The sequence below is a fragment of the Passer domesticus genome, chromosome 3, assembly GCF_036417665.1.
Source record: "Passer domesticus isolate bPasDom1 chromosome 3, bPasDom1.hap1, whole genome shotgun sequence".
Classification (NCBI taxonomy): Eukaryota; Metazoa; Chordata; class Aves; order Passeriformes; family Passeridae; genus Passer; species Passer domesticus.
In genome coordinates this window covers 88,080,966-88,099,361 of record NC_087476.1, presented here as the reverse complement: position 1 = coordinate 88,099,361, position 18,396 = coordinate 88,080,966, and the positions used below count along the sequence as shown (strand labels likewise).

Genomic DNA, 18,396 nt, shown 5'->3' with positions numbered 1-18,396 from the left:
CTAAATCCCAGCTTAAAGTGGTTAAGTGTTCTACTCCCCCTCACACGATGATCTCTCAATCTGATAAGTCTAGGAGAAAGGGATGCAAAAATAACTAAAAATTAGGCTTTATATATTTTTTGAAACATCTATTTTCATTATGAAAAGAAATATAGAGGGAATAGATGTACACCACCTTTTTTCTTCCATGAGGGTAAAAATTATGGGAGATAGCAGGAAGACAAAAAAATATGCTGGAAAGAGAAAGAGAGAAAAACTGCACAATCTAGTTCATTAATCATAAAATTAAGAAATACAGTGATGATGAGAGTACCAAGAGATGCAACACAGAGTCACAGAATATGCTGCATTGGAAAAGACCCATCAGAATCAGGGAGTCCAACTCCTGGCCCTGCACAGGACATCCCAGGAGTCACACCATCAGCCTGAGAACACTGTCCAAATGCTTCTTGAACTCTGTCAGGCTTGGTGCTGTGACCGCTTCGCTGGGGAACCTGTTCCAGTGCCCAACCATCCTCTGGGTGAAGAAAATTTTCCTGATATGCAACCTAAACCTGCACTGATTCAGCTTCATGCCATTAATAAATAAGTAAATTAACAAATAAACTGTTCACTGACTCCTGAAAAATTGTCATTATCCTTAAGAAACTAGCAGTAACAAACCATTAAAGTAATGCTACAAGATTTTTATGTACTTTCAAGAAAAATAAAATGATTGAATGTTTCTATGCAGGAAAAAACAACCTTGAAAAACTAATATTTTTGTTTCAGGGATATGCAAAACATGAATGAAGAGGATCAGGAGGTACATCAACAAAATAGACTTTCACAGGGATAGAGCTACCTGGAAGGGTCCAAAAGGTGGCTGGCTGTGCAGCTCAATCACTTATTGGTGCAAAGGCTTTGTGACCAGAAAACCCTTTGACATTAGCAATTTTACTGGGCAGTGACAGTGACATCAAGTGGATACATTAGTGAATTAAACAACTGAGTTACTCTGATACATGAGAAACTGTATTTTAGTAATGATTCATCTGAAAAGTGCTTCTACCATATGACAGATTGAGAAGTGATTTGCCCTTTGAGGGACTCTTTGTGTTCATGTGTACATCATCCCCTCCCTGCATCTTCATATGAAGGGTAACTCCCACTTCATTTATTTGAACAGACAAAATGAGGAAATTTTCCAAAGAGGCTGAAAAAAGGGTAAAAATTGGAAGCTTCATCCTTCCAGATACAAATAGCAACAGTTCATGAATACAGAATTAGTTTGGGAAAACTCAGATGCATAAAATAGGGCTGCCCCAGGCTGTGCTTCTTCACAACAATGCTGTAGTACCTATTTAGTTATCCAGTAATGCCAAGCAACTCCTGATGACTTCATTATCCACAAAGTATGCATGCGTGCACCCCAAATGAGTCCACTGCAAATGTACTCGCATCATTAAATTTAGACTAAGGTACTAAAGCATTTTTGAAATACATGGGGACTCTTTAATGAAAAGACTTATTTTCCTCTATGTGGGTGAAAATATTCAATTGCAAAACCTTCATAGTAGCCTTATTCTGAGATGAAAACACACCATTTTCAGCATGAGAGTGGTGGCAGTGTCTCTTTTATCTTCATCTGCCAACACCCCTGTTTCAACTGTATACTCCCATGTGACCAATACTCCCATTTCAGCCAAAGTGCCTGCCACTCAATGGAACTTTTCTTTATTAGGACATTTTTTTAGATGGTTTGTATTGTTTGCTCAGCATTGCTGGAGTAGTGCCTTGCAAGTGAAATCAACAATGATGTTCAAGTGTGTAGTGGTCTTGGTGGAAAACCCACCCTCTCTTGTGGTAGTTAAAAACAGCCTTGCATTTCGTCTTGATTTCTGTTAGCATCTGCCTGCTCACTAAAAAAGAAAACTAAGTGTTTTAAACCTAGATTGGCTGGTGAAACAAATTTGGTGACGACACAACCTTTGATGGCAAGGCCCAATAAAATGTAGTGGAGATGTCAGCAAAAGTTTTTTTACCATCTCCATTGCCTATGGCTTGCACCACACAGGCAGTGTGTGAATATCTCTTTGATTTATGTGGATCAAAGTCTACAGAAATGCAAAATCTTGCATTAGAGCAAAGCATCCTCATGTTTCCCTCATGGAATGTGCGGCAATGAGGAGCTGCACTGCCAGTCACCAGCATTCTCCAGGTTTTAAGCAAACATCTCCAGACACTCTTGCCTTGCCCAGGTTGTACAGAGGTGCCATAGTGATTTCCCACTATCTCCATACCTACTAGAGCCATTCCTAGGACAAGGTTAATTCTTTTGTGAGAAGTTTAGGTCTTTTCCATTACGATGAATCTTTGCTCTCTGGTCTTCTCCAAGGTACCAGTCAAAGTCCCCTGGGAGACTCACAGGAGAAGAGATTTTCTTCACTTCAGGTTGCCCTGTGCAGCTAGAGTGGCTCCCAACCTTGCTCCCTTTTGGCATGAGAGTACACACAAAAGCAGATGAGAGTGCCAACAAAGAAAGGACTTTATGTTTTGACTGGTGCCATGATGACTCTTTCATTCAGCTTTCATCCTTAGAAACAGCATTGCCTTAGATAGCACATCTGCTGTAAAAGAATAAATATCTGTCTTTGCCCACTTCTGTACGTACATCCTCTGTCTCCTCAGAGGCTTGTGCTCCTCATCACAGAGGTGCCCAATCTTTGCTGAAGCAAAGTGACTACACTGAAAATCAACAGCAGAGCTAAGCACACTAATACCCTCTGTGTGCTTCAGCTTCCAAGACCAATCATCTGCTCTTGAGGAAATGCTGAGAGGAAATTAGAAATATTTCAAAAAAACCCACACCTTTATAAATTATTGTGACTGTATCACTGCTGCAGATGCACAAGTGAAAGTAGGACTTAATATTCTTCATCACTTCAGAAAAAGCTTTAGGCAAGTGCACAGTACGTCTTACCTTACTGTTGACAAGTACCTTGTAAAGGAATTTCTTTATGAAAGAGCATGGAGAAAAACAGAATGCAAATCCTGCAGTAAATAAATCTGAGATACTTGCTTTATGAGCTATTTAGATTTCTGAAGGGAAAAAAAAATTAAAGAGGAGAAACAATTTTCTGTTGTAGAACTGCAAACCTTTTGCTCGAATGCTTTCAAGACCAGTGCTAACATTCCCTATTCAAACCTGAATGAAGAGGCTTTCTTCCCTAAAAAAACCATTGTAATGTAGCTAGGCCAGGAAAACACTGAGAAGCCAAAACATTTGTATAAGTTCAGTGTAACTGAAGAATAATTAGTACACAAGTAAATAATAGAGTGTGCTAATGCAATGTAAACCTGCATGAGATCGGTATTCTGTAGTACAGATTTCACGTCAATGTCAAAGAAAGAATATGCCTAACAATTAGAGTTTGTGATGCTGTCACTGGAGGAAAGGATTTCATTGCATGTCTACAGGGATTGTCTTATCAGGCCATTTGGATGCAAGATCGTGATGGTAAAACTATTCCACTGTATGCCTAGCCCCTCTGACTATTGCATTACAATGCTGTCAGGGTGCTGGGGCATAAAGATTTTACTGCAATCATTCTGAAGCTAATAGGTCCAGATACGATGATCTCAGTGTAGCTAGTTTTCCCAATAAATTTAAAAGAAGAAACATAAAAAGAACTGAAAAATCCAAAAACAATACTGAAGGTTATTAAGTTTTGAGAAGGGCACTCCAATTTAGTGAGGTGCATAAGCTCAGAATCTTCCATATTATTATAATATCAGTTGGGTCATGAGACTCTGGGATATGATGCATGCAGTTGGAATGGAAAATCCTAATTTATCAGATATTCTAAATGTTCTGGTTTTGAGATACTGTGGCATTTGCACACAGGTAGCTGTAGTATTCCTAGAGGTCCTGAAGGGAACACCATACATCGTCCTGAAATCTTCCTCAGATGTCAAATGTTTAATTGTTTCTATTAGCTGCTTTAATGCTCTATTCATACAGGGTTAAAGTTGACTAATGGGGTTGCATACCCTTTTGGAATCACCAATACATCTGTATCCCCATTTTTAAAGACAAAAACGTTAAGTTAAAGTATGTACCATCCCTGCCTCAAAGCCCTAGGTCTGCCCCCAGACTCGAGAAAAGTACAGCTAATGGGGGTGTGTACGCTTGCTGCAGCCACGGCATGTGTCTGATACACCATCCCCTTGGCAACCCCTTGTCTCATTTATCTTCGTGAATGCTCAGCTAACCTTCTCTATCTTATAGGCAGCCGCTCTGATTGGCACAGATGTTAATTAAACTAGGTAGTAACAGAGCACACGCTGGAAAGGCGGCCCTCGGAGCTGAAAGGGATCCTTGTTCGCACCACTGCCCCACTGCTGTTCTTAGTCATGTGCAGTGTGGAAGGAGGGTAGAAAAAATAACCTCATCCATGTTCCATGTTCCTGAAGTCGTGTAACAGTCTCATGATGGCAGAAGAAGGGACAGGGCAAGCACCAACTGGTGGCGACAGGCAGCAAATGGAGATTACTGGTGAGCTGGAGACCAGTGGACAAAACATTGCTAATTGCTAACACTGACCTAAGTTAAATTTCTGTTTTCCCTGCCCATTGACAGCAATTTTCTTTTTCCTCATTTGAGCACTGTGATCTTTCATGTTGCTCAGAGTATTCTTTCAGGCTGAAATGTGCCATGAGGATATGAAACAAAGTTAAAATTATAAGAAACAGGCTAATGCATCCTTCAACCCTATTTGCTTTTCTTAAATTTTTCATCCAATATTCTAGAAATTTTCCCCCTAGAAATTTTCACAGTGACTTTCCTAGTTATTGTAGAAAATCACAGCTATAAGGTAGTCCTAGCTGTGAGAAAGACAAATCAGGAAGTTTCCCCTGAAAATCCCCTGAAAACCCACTCTACTGGAACACCCATTCACAGAACACTGCAAAGGGCAGGATGAACTCCCAGGACATGCTGATACAGGAATTTTGTTGGACATAGTACATTTTAAGACCCTATGCTTACTCCAATTTCAATAAATCCCTATCCGATTCTCTCATCTATAGGAGAGCACTGGTCTTCCTGCACCTGCTTATTTCACATCAAGTGTTCTGCAGATGCAACCAGAACCTTAAATTTTAAAAGTTTTGTCTGCTGCAAAAAGTTGATGAAAATTAGATACTGGATAAGAGTGATTGAAACCAGGTATATCACACTCAGCTTGGATCTATCACTGAACATTCAAGTAAAGTGAAAAAATAATTCCTGGATGCCACCTGTTTCTTTGAGGGTGTCATGAGAATTCCTCCCTCAAATGGCTGAGCTTTTACTTCAGATCTGAATAATCACAGAGATTTTTCAGAACTGAGACAATCTGTGAATTGTGCATTTAAATAGAAATGGTTTGCTATGATAAAGGAAATGTATTTGATATAATTTTTACTAACTGCTTTAGATTCACTTTAGGTTCCAGATAAGATTAAAAACAGGACCAGAAACTAGCCTGTTTAAACAGATACTGCAAGTTTGATTGCAGAGGGGTCTGTCTGGACCAGACCCCTCTGCAATCAAAGCTGTGAGCAATGAGCAGGGATTCTCTATATTCCCAGGTAAGAAACTGCCTGCTGACAACTCTGCAGCTGCTGGTCAGTCTTCCCTCTCATCAGTCCTCTCTGTTCTGCAGGACACTGCAGCTCCAGAAGTGCTCTCTTTCCCATGGTGTGTAACCTGAATACTTAAGGCTGTAAAAGGTCTCGGAGGATGTAACCAGGCTCAAGTCATTACCCCTCTCCCCAGCCAACACACTGCTTAAGAACTTTATGCTCTGTTTGCCTTAATCCTCACTGGTGCCGTTAGTTGTGTCGTGCCTCCCCTTGCCTTCTCCTACCAGTTGTGATTTAAAACACATCAGAATATGACCCAATTTTATAGTCACAGTGGGCTGTTTGCCGCACACAGAGCAGGTAGGAAGCTTCTCTAAGCTCCCTGTCTTTGTGAATCAAAAAATCATATAATTGGTCTCACACATCCTGTGCCAAGCTCATATGAACTGAACTTTAGACAAAGTAAAGAAACAGTGCTACCATTACAGTATTAAGAGTACAGTCCTGGCTCTGTGTGCCTGCACTTGAAGTACAAACATTATATAGGTAGCACTGAGTATCAGTTTATTCTATTTCCAAAATTTAATTAAAGAATAATAAAAAATTCTTTTGATCTACCTAAACTACCGCTTTTCCAAGACATTCTTAATTAACAGCCATGCTCCTGTACTATTCTCCTGTTTGGTGCCATCATCGTACAGTTCCTGTAGCTGGTGAAACTGTTCAGTTTAATTTCATGGTTTCATATTTTTCAAACAGAACGCAGAAGAAAAAAGGAAGACACTACCTAGGACCTGAAACCAACACTAAAGCCCAGTCAGTATATATCAGAACTTCATGATTAATAAGTTTCAGCTCCCTTGTAAAGGGCTTAAACCATTTATTCCTATTTCATTGCCAGAAAAATCTCAATGTTCTTGTATTAAATATAATATATATTCATATATATTTTTTCCTGAGTGTGTTCCAAAAACAGCCCATCAGCTTTAAGAAGCACTTGTTGATGCCTCCACCATATGACAGCATTTGTTTGAAGTATTTGCATGCCTTATAGTTCAGAGTACCTTCTTTCTTCCAGGCAACAGCTAAAAATTTTACTACAGCATTAGGAAATTTTAATGACTGTTAAAAGGTTCCCTAATGACTATAATAAAGGACAATATTTTATTGATGTCAGCAACTAGCAGTTGACTTATGCAGTACTACTTTTTAATCTTCTGGCTTGCTGTGTTCTTATATATCTCTGCTCCAATTCTTAGAGCAAAACCTGATGCATCTCAGCTGTGATTTAATGGATTCACTCATAGAGCTAAAGAAGTCAATGCTGAAGTTACTTAATAAGTGCCGTCTCTTCAGTGCATATTCAATTTTTCACACTCTTTTCATGCTCATGGTCATTTTCTTTTGGACAGTTGTCTGTGAACCTGTACAATGCCTCCCCTGGGCTGGAAATACAAAGCCTCATTGTTTATGCCACAGTTAGTTTGCCAGGGCATCAGCAGAAGGTCCAAAATCTAATTCCTGGGTAAAGAAGACATCCCAGGCTTGGGTGCTCAGTTCATTTGATTGCCATTTACTTTGGTAACAGAAATTCAAGCATGAGTTTGTTACCACTTGGTGCTCTTTCCTTAGTCTATGGAAGTGCCTGTGTTGGTCTATCAGGACATCGTGGAAGCCTACAAAGAGAAAGGTAGAAAGCCTTTGAAAGACTGCAAAAGATCATGGAATCAAGTCAGCTATTTTTTCTTGAATATACCCACACCGTAAGGAAATGTGATGTGACTGGGGTTCTGGTATATTTACACTTCTGATTTATCGTATGACCTTGGGCAAGGTCTCATCCCTTTTGTGCCTTGGTTTCTGTATCTGCATTACAGAAATAATAATTACATTTTCTGCTTCACATGGTTCTTCTGAGTGTTTAGTGTTATCAATACACAATGCTTCACAAAATAGTGGAATTATTTTAACAAATATGTCAATCTGGAATAACTGTTGACAACAACAAATTCAGAACCAGTTCTCACAGCAGTTCTTAGGCCTGTCCTCATGATCCCAGGCATCTATCTGAGAAAAAAAAAGCTCTTAAAGAGTTGTATTATCAATGAAAGGCAGTAGTATCAAAGCCCCAGGGTTGTCTGGCCTCTAAATGCTAATGCAAGAAGGTAACACAGATGCATGGCTGGAGCAATCCCTATTAACTGAGTGAGAGAGAGCTAGCAGGGGAAAAACCTAACACACTGACTGGCTCCAAGCCCTGGCTGGGTTGGTGGTGGCACAGCAGAGCACAGCCCATTTAAATCACACTGCCCTCTCACGTAAATCCTCACAGAATCCTCGCTGAAACCGTGCTACTTTTGATCATTCACTTGATTACTCCAACTAGTCAAAACAGGGTTTGGGACATACCTTGCACGTAGCAGATGAAGGATGGAAAGGGTGTAGGCACAAAGGTTTCCTACACAGATGTCCGACAGTTCCTTACAACTTATTAGCGGACTTCTCTGGTCCTCGCAGAGACTAGGAGAGTGCAAATTAACAGAAGCAATTAATTATTCACATGTAAGCTGCTGGACTCAATCCGGGGGAATGGAGAGGACGACAATCCACGAGGTCAGAATGGAGCCTTAATGAGCCCTTCTGGCCCTAGACCCTGTGACTATTCAATTAGGCACGAGACCTCGCTGCGTGCCAAAAGGCCTTTCTCCCCAGCCTCCGGAGCTGTGGCACCTCATGCCAAGCCACAGACCTTGCCCTGGAAGTCTGCGCCGGCGTTAAACGCCGGGTATTTGGACTGCTCTGGATCTCAGCCTTGAAATGAGGGCAAGCAAGTGACAGCCCAGCACAACTGCAGCTGCTCTTCACTTCAGTCTTGCCTTTAAGCGCATTGTGTTTTGTCGTCTTAAATTACAGTAAAATTGCAGTCAGCTGGGTAAACCCAAAGGCCCGTGTTGTTCTTTGCTGGTTTCTGCCATTCACAGAGCTTTCTCTCATGCACACTTATAGTTACTAAAAAATGCTTAAACACTGTAATGTTCATCTGAAGGCAGGGAATTTTGTGTTTAAATAAAGACCCAGCTGATTTTTTAATATCCATTTTATCTTTCACCTGCCTCACAAGTCTCCTTCAAAATGATCCCTTTCTAAGTGATTAATTTTCCATGAGAAGATGCTAACACCAGGACAGTGCAAAAATAAATATCAGAAAAGAGCAAGCAAAAGGGAATGTGTCACATACTGACTACAGGGAAACAGTGCAAAACATCTAATCACAGCAGTGCCAGGAAACTTGAACCTGTCCAAAAGGATCCAGTGCTCTCAATGTTTAATTGCTCTTGATGGCTGCTGGTCAGTCATGCATGACAATGTGTGTGTCACGCTGCTTCCTGCCTATGTTCATTCCTGTCAGCCTTCACTCCAGGTGATGAGTACAGCTTCTCTGACCAGGGGAGAGAGAGAGAGAGAGGGAGAGGGAAAAAAGGGCCCTCAGAGACACAAAGCGATATGTACCCAAATAACCCAAGCCACAGGAACAGAGTGCCAAAAATGGACAGCAAAGGCCAGCTTTTATCAACTTCTCTACCTCTCCTTATTTATGCTTAAAACAAACAACACAAAACCAAACCAAAACCAACCAAACAGAAAACAACAACAACAAAAAAATCCCAACAAAACAAAAAGTGTGGCATCTGTAACTGACAGTATTCCAACTGGCAAGTCTCAGGTCTCCTGTTTGCTTGATTATATGTTTGAACACATGCTTGGGGCTGCATGAAGCAATTTGAATTACAATCGGGTAGCAATGAAAAGTATCTTTTTTGGGGAACTGGAGCTTTATAAACCTCTTCCTTGAGCTAATAAGAGAAAGGTAGGGGAAATATAGGAGAAGTAACTTAAAATGTCTAGAAATTGTATAACAGCTTTCCACTGCTTTCTTAAAGTGATTGTTTAATGGTTTATGTATCTGGGCCCAGATTCAGCAAAGCACTTAAGCATACATTTAACTTTAAGTACATGAGTGATCTCATCCTTATTCAGCAAAACCCTTAAATAAATGCTTAATTTTTAGCCTATGCTTAGCTGTGTTGCTGTAGCAGGGCCTCATCACACACTTCTGCATCCTGCTGTGTCTGTCATATAATTAGAATGAGTGCTGCTCTTTTACCTCATCCATTGCTCTCTTCTTTTCACAACAACAATCATTATTTTGTCATTAATTTCCTTTTGCTTTGTGCAAAACTGATGCCTGGGAGTCAATACATTCCTTAAACATCCAGAACCTATCTACTCATTCCCATTCCACTTCAGATCCATCTGCAGTTGAAGTCAGAGTGAATCCTGCTGCGGTCTCCAGTGGGAACTGGGTCAGATGTGTTGCAGCATGAACATGGACTGAGTTGTCTAAGAATGGGAAAAGGAGGTTTTTTCTGCAACGAAAGCACAGTAACAAGGCTTTAGCTGATTCAAAATTGATCCGACTTCAGCTGAGGTTGGGATGCTTTGAGGAAGGAACTAAAACATAATTTCTGGACCATGATATTTCAAGCAATTGGGAGATAGTATATGATGTCAGTTTTGATGATGTAATTGTTTCACAATCATCTTGTTATTCTCTCTGTGTACTGCTTTCATTCATCTCCAGTAAGTGGGAAATGAAGGTAGAATACAAAGCAGGGAGAAGAGCTTGTTTCATATGATGTTTCTGGCTCATTTGAAGATGTTCCTTATTGCAATTTCCACCCTTTCCATATCCACACCTAACCACCAGTGGGAGCCAGGAAGGCTGTTCAATTTAATTTATGATAAGGATGATGATGTTTAAGTGCTAATACACAGATCTAAATTGACAAATGCTGTGTGGGGAGGTCAGTCCACTTTATTTTTCCTGAATCGGCTTCTTTTAGCTTTAATGTTTGGAACAACTTGACTTGCTTTAGCATCACAAAGGAGAGTCTATGGGTTGTCAAACTATTGCTATTATTACTACTACTACTAAAGAGATGATATGGACAAAGAGAGCAAGAGGTGCACAAGGAAGAATAGCTCTACTCAATTTATGTTATTTAATATATGTGTTCATTCTTTTTTATCACAGATTAAAAAGTGGTAGGTAGCAAAATAACTCGCTAAAGAAGTCCTGGGGTACATTCAATTGTCACAATTTCTATGTTCAGAATTGCCATGGATGGAAAATAAAAACATAAATAAGTAGTTTTGCAAGAGCAGAACTAATGAAGCCCTGTTCCTGAAGCTTTGTCTCATAATTAATTGTGAGCTACAGTTGAAGCTTTTCCCAGGGGTGGGGCACATATGGTCCATCTCTCACACTCTCTGAGAAATATATAGATAGATATACTGCGTGGATTCTTTATGGTTAATAATGCATGAACTCACTGCAGTCTTGTTGTTAGGCAGGCTCCTTATCCTATGTCTTTTCTTCACCATCCTCCTCCTTCTATCCTTTCACAACAAGTATAACATTTTATTTTAATCTTAAACATTACTTCTCTGCCAAATTAGTCTGAAGTCACAAAAGAGATTAAAACCTGAATAGGTTAAACTACACACATGCTAAAATGTATGTCAAATACACTATATATACAAACATGCAAACTGTGTGACTGAATAAGCCTTACCCCTTTATGAAAGGTGGCTCCCAATTGTATACGACATCAGTAGATATTTATTTTCATAACATGTAAAAGCAAAAGGAAAGTACTATAATTTAATCCTTGCCCTTTTTTGGCATCCTCTCTTGTAAAGGAGAAGTCACCAACACACATGAGAACTTCAACAGAGATAAGCTAAATGAGCTCAACAAGAAACTACAAAATCACTGCCAGCATAGGAACATGCCATGAAGTCAAGTCTGTGAAGTTCAGGTCTGGAATGCATTATGGATTCTGAAGAAAAGCTCAGACTATACTGAAGTGCATGCTGGCACTGAAGAACTTTGTCATATATGGCCCTTTCCTTTCTCTTCTGCAGGAATGTTAATTATATGAAGAATTAAAAGGCATTGTTCCTAACTGTGGTGATTTTCAGAAAACGGGAACTGTGAAAACAGGATTATCAAACCGTTGGAAACTTAGAACCACTTTTGAAGTTCAGGCCACATAATGACTGTGTGTAGGGGAGGATGCAGCAAATCGCTTGGAACCTGGCCTTGAATAAGATAGCCAAAAAAGCTCATGTAAAATTAATCAGCAGCCTTCCTTTTCATTTTAAATGCAACCAAAGCCCAAATGCTGGAATAAATACATTCAGTATACAGACAGAATTTTCATAAATCAGCCATGCTTATCCATATCCTTTGTACTTTGTAACCATTAGACATACACTCTATCGAACATAATGTTTCCTAAGATCCCTGGTGGCTTCAGTATTAATCTGAATTCTGTAATTCTACTGTCAAGTTTAAATTACAGATCTGACCACAAACTCATTAGAAAATATACTGCTCGATTCTGTGCTTCTCTTGTCCTGTTTTCATATTTTTTAGGAAAAAAAAAAAGGAAGAAGAAGAAGAAATAAAAAAGGGGAAAATTGCCATTTCTCTTGCAAAAAGACTGATCTCTATGATGTGGCAATGAGCCAAATTTATTTTAGGAAGTGTTGAAAAAAGAAAAAGGATACATCTTGATCTAATCCATAACTAACATAAATAGGATGTTTGATGATATATATTTATAACAATTATGTACCACATTTATTTATTTATATTTTATGTAAAGGAGGAAAGCTTAATTCTCTTAACTACCAGGGGGCAAGTACAATCTGTCCAGAGGAAAGCACAGTATGGCCAGACAAAATGATAGCTCTTTCACACTGCTCTGTCATTGTAACTAAGCCCTGACATGAAAGCCTTAAGGGTGTGGTAAAAAGGACTGCCCTCCAGTGTGCTGAAAGGAAACTTCAGCATCCTTGCTCATTCGTTTTTTGTATAAAAACTGACAGATGTGTCAAAGGTGTGATAGTTTTGTGAATAAGTAATAAGTCCTGACAAGTTGGACCTTATCATCCCTTCAGCCTAAGGTGAGGAAGGAGCCTGGGGTAATAGCAGGGGCAACAGAAAAGCCCTGGATGGGACTTGCGGGATGGCTTGCCTCACTGGTCTGTGCTCCTGCTGGTACAAAATGGATTTGATGACAAATCTGATCAAATTCATGCCTGGTGTAATTTCAGAGAGGTCAGTGGTGTTACACCAGGGGAAGCATCAGTCCTTGGTGTTTATTTAGGGATGATGGCAGAAGCTTTGGAATAAGAGCAGCGCAACTAAGCCATGAGCTCCCTTCCCCTCAGCAGCATGGTGTGCATACTTCACACGAAGGGCAGCTGGTTATCAGAGTCATGTATGAGTACTTTGTCAAAACCTGTTTCAACATGGCTCACAGAGAAGCTGCAATTACTGCACTCGGCCAGTGTGACCCTTAGATGCCTTTCCCAAGGCACTGTCAGATCCACCCGAAATCTCTTTCCAAACAAAAGCAAACCAAGATTCTTCTCTGTGCAATATCTAGGTCATATTACAGGAGATTTACATTCAAGTGGAAGAAAAGAAAGGAGATTGTAATATATGTATTTGTGAAGCAAAAGGTTTGCCTTTCTGCAGGGATAGTAAAGCTCATATTTACAATGCATAGACTTGCAAAGATCACTAGTGCAATGAGAAACATACATGAGGAAAGCAGGAATTCCAGATGGAAGGGAGCATATCCGAATGAGGATGCGAAAATGTTTTTACAAATAAATACTCATAGTCTCGGTATGTGATTTTCATAAGCTTTCATCAGAAGGAAATAAACCAATATGGAAATGACAGCTGAGATACTTAAGAACATGATTAACTCTCCATCTTGGGGGAAAAATAAAGAATTTGGTAAATTGTACTGCTACTTAGATTCCCTTATCTATGTATTTTTTCACTCAGGTATGCAATAAACCAGGAAAATCTAATATAACATTCCAGATTATGGGAAAAAGGAAAAAAAATCAGATCAGGTTAACATATTGCTATTATACATACAACATATATAGGCCACATAGACAAAGAATGAGAGAACAGGATACGGTATGAGTGTGCTGTACAATGGCATTGACTTTGCAGGTGATGGATGGTAGTAAGACACACAACCTCAGGGATAGATGAAACTGGGACATGTGGAAAGCAAAAATCCCAGAAGCATGAGAGGGGACTGCAGGAATAGCATGGCAGTGAAGGACATTTGTTGAAGAAGTCGGGAGAAGGTCAGAGGCAAGAGCCAGGCATTGTAGGAAAGAATACAGAGCCCAGTTTCCTGAGTGCAATGCAGCAGGAAACGAGTTCTGGAAAGGGTGTGGGGTTACCAAATATATGTGATGGGCACAGAGATCTGAAATACTGCACAATGAGGCCAGACAAGTGGTGGCAGATGGGTTTGGACTGGGGATAACGGTCTATTCCACATTTTGCCAACTTGTTCTAACTATTACACACACTCCCTCCCCCCCACTTCTTTATGTTTTAAATTGCTTCAGCTCTGTCTTTCATCTTTTTTCTTTCTCCTAAGGCCTGAAATACGATGCCTGCTATGAACACTGTCTTCTTTTGACATTTTCACTCCCTGATAATGCTGCAAGCTAGCCTTGAATTTTAAAAAGTGGCATGAATGCACACACTCAAGCACTCCCACTCTGAGGCTGTCATTCTCATCAAACATCTGGATATCTCTTTGCCAGAGTGCTACTGCCAAATGCTCCTGCCTCATCCAGGCAGAATTGTGCTTCCCCTACAGGGTAAGCAAGAAGTACTTGAGTGCAGATTTACAGCTGTTGATGTGGCAGCACTGAAGTCTTGTGCAGCAGCTCAGATCTCCTTATTTATGGTTTTAACTCTCACAGGAGTTTGGTTAGAGAGCGGATTGGATGTGGACATCCAAAGCCTTCTTGCAGCCTGAAGATTCCTTCCTTTTCCTTTTATTTCTAGCATCTTTCCTGTCCAGCCCTTCATAACTCTGGCCAAACACAGATGGCTGTAATTCCCTCAGACTCTGTGGAAAGCATCAGCCTCAGTACTAAGACCTCACTGGGCCAAGTACCACAAGATTTCAACTCCTAGCCCAGGGGAAGAAGAAATGGAGGATCAGATTTCGAGGCATCTAAGCGCCTCAATCCCATCCCCTTTCCAAAGCAGTCCCTGAGCTGAAGAAAATTCCATTTCAGGCAGGACACATGAAGCTGGTAACAAATATTGCCTTGTCCTAGGTCATAGGAATAAGTCCTGTTATCCTGACTTCCTCCCCTGCCAAAAAATAATTATGGAAATGAGAGGGAAGGATGGCAGGGAGGTGGCATTAAGGCTGTGAGGTAAAAGAGTTGGAAAGATACACGTGGAGAAATAAGAGAAAGAGATTGTATCCAGTCCAAAAAGATCCTGTTCTGGATAGTGAGAAAAGCAGAGGAAGAGCAATGGGAAATGAACAGAACTGAGACAAAATATAAAGTCACCTGCAGAGACATAGCAGAACAGTAAATAAAAATAAAAAAGCCTTTCTTGTACTTTCCATAACATTGGGACTAGCATCTAGGATTCCCAATGCGAAGCCCAGACACTGCTGTTTCCTTACTAGCCTAAATAACTTAAGGGAAATTTTGCATCTTGGCTAAGACATTCAGCATGCTGGTGTGAGACCAGAAATACTCAATTTCTAAAGGATTTTCCCCAAGAGGAGCAAAGCTTGCACACCAGGACACAGAGAGGCATTTGACAGCACAGCACGGAAGGGGAAACTGACTATTCTGTCCCTATTAGGACAGCTGGAAGTTACAGTAAATGGGCTATTGAGAACAATGGGTTGGAGCCAATGGAAAGGCAACTTCCAAACATTTCAATTTAAAGGTCTCTCAGCTATGGAAAATGATTGCCATGGGGCTTTGTTTCAGGTTGAGGCACCAGGGAAAGTGCATTTAGAAAGCATGACAGTCCATTTAGCAGGCATCCCTCAGCCATAGGCACAGATTCGCTCCACAAACGCTTGGTTGTGGGCACGCCTAATCTGCATCCAACTTGGAGGAAAAACACTACTAAAAGGCAAGGAGTTTTCAGTGAAGTTTCAGTGGTAAAGCTCCACACAGTCATCTCCTCATACAAAACAAAACAAACAAACAAACAAACAAAACCCAACAACAACAACAAAAAAGAAACTAAAAAACCAAGCCAAGCCAAACCAAAAAACCTGAATGTGTAAGAGCTGTTAGTTACTGCTGTGCTGTTTAGTGGTTGTCAGTCCAGCCTCAGGAAATATGACTGAGGGCTATGGTGCCTTCAGTCCTGATGATGGAAAGAACAAAACGTGTATTTATTTACAGTGTTATTTTAACTGCTGAACAGCTAGAATAAAATTAAGACACTCAGACCTTTTTTTCTCTAAATGTTTATAAACTGCTTTAGTGCTCCAGCTATGTGTTTATCTTTCAGAAAGAGCATGAACAAAACCAGCAGACAAATAACCCATAAATGTTGAAAAAGCGAAGTGTCAATAAATTGTTTGAATTTGGGCAGTCCACTCGTCTGACTTAGAAATGAACATCTGAACTAAAGGAGGCTAAAGCTATGATTTCTCTAAGGCCCAAGGAGAGATGCAGCCCTGATAAGTGGTCATCATGACTCGCTAGGGAGGCACTGCGTTTAGGAAGGTTGGATGACTCATTGCAGGCACAGAGTACCGCTGACAGAAGGAAAAGGTAGCCCCGTACTAATGACATACCTCGTGGTTTTGAAAGGGTCCAAAGTAAAACTCAAGAAAAAGAAGCAAAGGGAAATATTGGCACATTTTGCCTTTTCAACCTTATCTATCCCTGCTATTTGTGCTCTTAGAAAGAGAATGAATGAGGATGGAAAATACTGAGTTAAGAGTAAATGGGCAGATTTAGCACTTCTTGAGTTTACATTTGTTGTCTGGCATCATCTTGCCTTTTACATCTCTCTTTCTGTGGTCACACATATCCCATCATGTATGCCAAGTTTCATGTGTGTGTCTGAATCTGGAGTTTCAGGGAAGTGGCCTAGGAGTCAAAATGCCAATTCCCTTTAAGCTCTAGAATGAATCACTTTGGATGCTTCATTACCCAAGAGCAGGGAGACTTATATGGGAATTAGCTACCATCAGCAGGCAATCGGCTTATCCTACAAGTCTTACAATTTTATCTTGCTCGGGAAGAATAGGATTTAGGGGGAATGTGAGTCATTCCAACAGAACAGATAATTGTGCCCATTTTATAATTGTGAGAGTAGGCTTGTTACATTCATTAGCTATCTCAGCTGCCAGGAGCATTGTTTATAAAGAAGTTTGAAGACTACCTGAGGCAGCTTAACCCACTGAACACAAAAGAACAGTGGTTTTGAGGCACTACACAGTTAGTGTCTTATTTCCCAGTCTTCTTTCTATGTATCAAATGTATCCTATTGTAATGTGCAAATGTAGCATGTATGAAGTGTAGCACTCGTGAGAAGAGAGGGGATGAAAGACTCACCAGCTCACAGGTTCACGGCAGTCAGGGATGAAGAAAGTTTGGCCAAGTGTAATAAATCAAATCTGCAAATACATCAAAGAGTCAACAGAGGTTTTGAGCAAAATAAGTATAATTTATGTCCTCAAATTAGTATTTTCAGTAAATAAAATAGGATGATGCATGGCTTCATTCCCAAATTGAAACAATTATGCATTAACCCATATTTTAGACCATCCTTTAGGCAGAGATCTAATGGGTACAAAGACATGAGTAGTAGATTAGAGAGATTTTTATTGCATCTTTCAGTGGTTCTGCTACAAACTATTCACTATTATCTGGCGTACATAAAAGTCTCATTCATTTCTTATGAAAAAGATTTCACACAATCTACAGATAGTGGTGATTCAGGTCTATTACATCTTGTTATGGACACCTATCTGCTCTTGTTTGGGAAGCCTCCTACGCAATCATAAAATGATTCATGTGCCAAAACTTGAGCTGCATCAGCAAGAGAGTGCAGATTCACATCTTGCAGGTTACAATCCTTTGTACCTCTTCTCTTTTACAGGTTTGAGTTTTTTCCCCCTGTAATAGAATTTTTAAAAAGATCCTACCATTTGTTATCTCTACTTTTTTTCAGTCTATCTAGCCTCATTATTTTTAAGTGATTACAGACTAAGGTGATGACAGCTGATCTGGTTTTTATTATATTTGCTTTTTTTCTGTTGCACACCCTATGCCCACATTAATAGAAACAAGACACCAAGGAACAGAATGATCAAAACAGTGATAAAAAGGATGAAAAGATTGAACGCAACAAAGTTTTACTTTTAATCAGCTTTGTTCTAATTTCAGCTTGCCCAACAGTTTTTAATATGCAAAAGGACTGTCCTTCATATTGATTTAATGAAAATGGTCATTTTGCTGAGGGTGTGCTATGTATCATCCAGTCAAGATGTGAATGTGCTCAACTGAGTTGTTTTGGTTTTTTTTTTTTTTTTTTTGAGCTTAGTATGCCCTCTGGTTTGTTTTCACTTAAAAAAAATATAGCAAACATTTTTCATTCTTTCTCAAAGCCAAGTCATTTGTTTCAGCTCAAAGTTACTTAAGGCATTTGTCTGAGGTTACTTCTTTTTCTCTTCCAGCCTGTCCCCACATTTATTCTTTCCATATATTGTACAAATTAGTCTGCTTTGAACCTCCCCTTTTGTCAGCCACAACGCTGTGGAGGGCGGTAATTTGTAGGCTCAGAGCAGTGAAGACTATGTATGCCTGGGTCAGTAGTAATTAAAGAATCTC

The 18,396-nt window shown here is 40.0% G+C and overlaps 1 long non-coding RNA gene across 1 annotated transcript; it reads right to left on the bottom strand.

Annotated features, from left to right (window-relative positions):
* Window positions 1–7,160: 7,160 nt before the first annotated feature.
* LOC135298175 (uncharacterized) lies at window positions 7,161–18,355 on the bottom strand. The gene is made up of 3 exons (XR_010360170.1): window positions 17,119–18,355; window positions 8,017–8,127; window positions 7,161–7,283 (listed from the first exon to the last, which is right to left on the bottom strand). It is a non-coding gene; the product is annotated as an uncharacterized LOC135298175 (long non-coding RNA).
* Between the last annotated feature and the right edge of the window lie 41 nt (window positions 18,356–18,396).